General features: G+C 36.5%; 1 protein-coding gene across 2 annotated transcripts in view; it reads left to right on the forward strand.

Annotated features, from left to right (window-relative positions):
- LIAS (lipoic acid synthetase) overlaps positions 1 to 3,721 on the forward strand; it is a 30,619-nt gene extending 26,898 nt beyond the window's left edge. Inside the window, exon 10 of one of the 2 annotated variants that reach the window (XM_014548680.1) lies at positions 2,994 to 3,111. The gene's annotated coding sequence lies outside the window, so the exon portion shown is untranslated. Of the gene's footprint in view, positions 1 to 2,993 lie in introns of both variants that reach the window. The other variant, XM_005877444.2, reaches the window with a different exon arrangement.
- The last annotated feature ends 265 nt before the right edge of the window (positions 3,722 to 3,986 follow it).

The raw sequence follows: 3,986 nt of genomic DNA on the forward strand, positions 1-3,986 counted from the left end.
AGGCTCTGCTTCTCAGTGTCCTGGTAATCGCTGCAAGCCCCTTGGAGAGAAAGCTGCCCTCGGGTTCCAACCGATGCCAGACAGTCCCGCTTCTCCCGTATGAGTCTGGGTCCCTATAGACTCGCCCGGATCTGGAGCTCAGAGCCTGAGACTCCCTCCTGATTGAAAATGACAACCGCGCCCTCAGCCGCCAGCCCGCTCCGCATGCACTCCGCACCTTAGTATTTTACTTCAGCACTGCGCCTCCTCTGAGTCTCAGTATGCTTTTCTCTTTCCTTCTAGTTGTAGAATTTCCACTCAGCCAGCCTTTCTGTGGTTCTGGATGATGTCCTTTCCGTCTCTTAGTTGTATTTTTGAAGTGGTTGTACGAGGCAGCAATCTCCGGTGTTTACCTATGCTACCATCTTGGTTTCTCCCACATTTACATTTTAATAGTTGTGGTTGTCTTTTGTGAAGAAGAAAAAAAGTGGGGAGGGTTTGGGGGAACTTCCTTAGGAGATTTGTTTCATAAGGGTCATATTGAGGGAACATTTACTCTTAGTTGTTCATTTGTTAAATAAAGAATCCTTCCCTACCTTAATATGTAATAGCTCAGCTACTCTGATGAAAGCAGAAGTAATCAGTTTATTCTATGCTTGGATATCAATAGTAGGTTACTCAGAAATGACAAAGATCCATCAAGCATATAACATGGTTTTTTTGAAAATGTAGTCATTTGACAATGATGCCAGTTGTTTCTTCAAACTCCAAATTTTAGATCAAATTAAACCCTGAAAAGTGTTTGACAGCATTGCTGCCTGCAACATTAATAGCTTTGTGTTTTTCCTCCCAGAGGCAACAGAAAAAAATTCTTAAGATTATTTTCCCTATAAACATTTTTTGTTTTTACTTGCTACATGCAATTTTTCACCTTGGTAATTTTAGCTCTTATTTTGATCCATAGTTTGAGCTGACTAGTGAAAATAAAAGCCTTTTCCAAGAGATTAAAAATCATGATAATGGCCATTAAAAGGTTTGTGAGAACATATCTGAAAATTTAATTTAATCCAAGAAATCTTTATGGTGTTTGCCCTGTCAGTTAGACTTAATTATAATTTTTTGAAGAATAAACAGCTAGTTATTTTTTGGATGTGTCTGAGCCATGTTGTTACTGTTAATGATCTTTTCTTTTTATTTCATTTTTTTAAAATACTTTTATCTGCTCTATCCCTTTTATTATTTTTTTTATTTTTAAATCCTCATCCAAGGATATTTTACCATTGATTTTAGAGAGAATGGAATAGAGAGGGAAAGACAGAGAGAAACATCAATGTGAGAGAAACACATGAGTTGGTTGCCTCCTGCAGGAGCTCTGACCAGGGCCTGGGGCTGGGGAGAAGCCTGCAACCACTGTAGGTACCCTTGACCGGAATCGAACCCCGACCCTTGGGTCTGCTCTACCCACTGAGCCAAACTGGCTAGGGCTTAATGCTCTTTTAAATGACTTTTATATTAGGGTCTAAATCATAGATATGCTTAAATTTGGCATGAATTATATTTATAAAAATTATACAAAGTGTAAGTAATATTTATTGTGTTCCTGTAAAGAAATTAAATGAAGTAATAATAGCTTATCCTAGTTATAAAACCCAAGAGTTAAATTGACTTCATTGACAGGATGTGGGGACTTTGGAAACTAATAATTACAAGTGATTTATTCTTCAGGCAGTGCTAGCAAGCTAACACTATATAAAGAATAGAAAAATATCAGCTTCCAAAGTGGTTACAGTAGAGTACTGTCATTTGAAAGGAGTTTTTATTTTGTTGTTTTTGGTTTTGTGTATGTGGGTATGTTTTTAAGGAAATTTTCTAACATTTATAAGGAAATTAATTACGAACATTTTAATGCTTTTTAAATTACCGGTAAAAGATCAAATTCTGGTTATAGAGCATTAGATTCAGACCATGCATTAGGATCTGATAATAACATTTGTTTCACTCCTATCAGATTTAGATAGAGGTATGGAGCAGCAAGGATTGTTTTCTCCATTACTTGGCTAGTTTATGAGCTTTGGGATTCTTTGTGATTGTATACGGGGAGGTTGCAATTCTACTCGTATATTTGGATGACAAAGAGACTTGATCAGACTCCTCATAACATCAGACCTGCAGCTCTGAACTCTGCCAATAAGCATTGAGCTGTGCTGTCACAATGATAGACACACTTTAGGGGGCGGAGAAGAAGCCATTATAAAGGAAGAGCTCTTGCTTCCCTAGAGGGGAATGAGCTAAAGAGATTCCATCAGATGAGTCTGCTCAACTGAAACGAGGTCTGTTGTATAAACATCACATCTAGGCTAATAATGTAGCAGAATTGCTCTCTGAAATGAATTGTGCCAACAGCAATACCTTTGTCAGTGATGAGGAATAGATAGTGCACATAGTGTGGAATAAATGTACAGAAGACCCATAGATACAATAGGGTCATCCTTTATAATACTGAGTTACTAGAAAGAATAATAGTAAATTATTTCATGCATATGTGGAATTTAATGAACAAACTGAACTAACAAGCAAAATAGAGACAGACTCATAGTGAGAGAGCAGGCAGACAGCTTTGGTGGTGGTGGGGTGGGGGGGTTGTGGGGGAGGAGGGATTGAACAAAAAAAAAGAACTCATGGATACAGGCAACAGTATGGTGACTACAGGGGAGAGGAAGGTGGGTGAAAGTGGGAGAGGGTAAAGGGGGGATAAATGGTGATGGAAAAAATACAATAAAGAGAAAAAAACAAGAATAATAGTAGAGATTGTAGTGATCATAAAAAAATTATTTTAAGAATAATGACTAATCATTGTTGGGGAAAGAGCCAAAGATATAGGAGATATTATTGCCATTGAGAAGAGAGAAATGCCAACAAACAAAAAAATCTTCTTTAAAGGGAAACACTGAAGTATAATTATTCTGACATTGACTTTAAATTGATATTAATCTATTTTCATTTTTCCTAAATAGGTGAATTTTTCCTGAAAAATTTAGTGGCTAAAAGAAAAACAAAAGCCCTGTAACACTTAACAAGACATTCAAGATCACAGGAATTTTTAGAACTGGATTCCATTTGCTAACAGAGGTGGTGGCAGAATGCCTAGGCTTCACTGGATGAACCCTAATTTTTGTTTTAAGAAAAATGTCAATAAGCTGTGCATATTTAATTATAGCAATTTATTTGCCTTTTAACATATCCTTTTTGTCCCAATAGACAGTTGCTTGCTGTGATGTAATCATAAAACATCCTTGTAAGAGCTTACTGGTTTACAGTATAATTTAAAAATACATTGAAAACTTCTAGCAAACCTTAAGCCTCTCTTACTTGTGCATCATTGATGCATTGCATTTCTGATAAATAACATACTGTGATGAAACAGGCAATATAGCTGGAGACTCTGATCAGATTACGTGTAATTAGATTTGTTCTTCACATAACAGTATAACATCATTGGGATGATTTAGAAAGGCTTAAGAGCTTGCATGTTGACTTTTACATTGGTGTGACCACTTTAGTTCGGCAAAATAGTTTTGCATCGATTACTTGTTTAGGGCCTCTGGGAAACCAAGACCACGATGTTGTCCGAGACAGGGAAATGTGATCTAAGGGTAGTTTACTATCACCATGCACTGTCCCTTTTATTCCTCACATTGCTCTGAGGAGGCGGTTGTATGCATAATAGTAGTGATCTGAGTAAGGAATTTATTTCCTAAGTACTAGGAACTTTTGACTGAATCTTGTCTGTCTTCTACATCTCACAAAGGAAGTCTTTAGGTGGCTATATTGTAAAATATGTAATGTGGATAGCCAGTTCTGTTTTGAGTTTTAAAATGTGTGAACTAGTATTTTTAATAAAAATAATGCATAACTTTGAAAATTAGTACATTTTAATTTCACTCATGGTAATCAAACATACTTTGATTCACTTTCTTTAGAGATCCTAGTAAATTTTGCCGTGTAAA

The sequence above is a fragment of the Myotis brandtii genome, unplaced genomic scaffold (genome assembly GCF_000412655.1).
Source record: "Myotis brandtii unplaced genomic scaffold, ASM41265v1 scaffold520, whole genome shotgun sequence".
Lineage (NCBI taxonomy): Eukaryota > Metazoa > Chordata > Mammalia > Chiroptera > Vespertilionidae > Myotis > Myotis brandtii.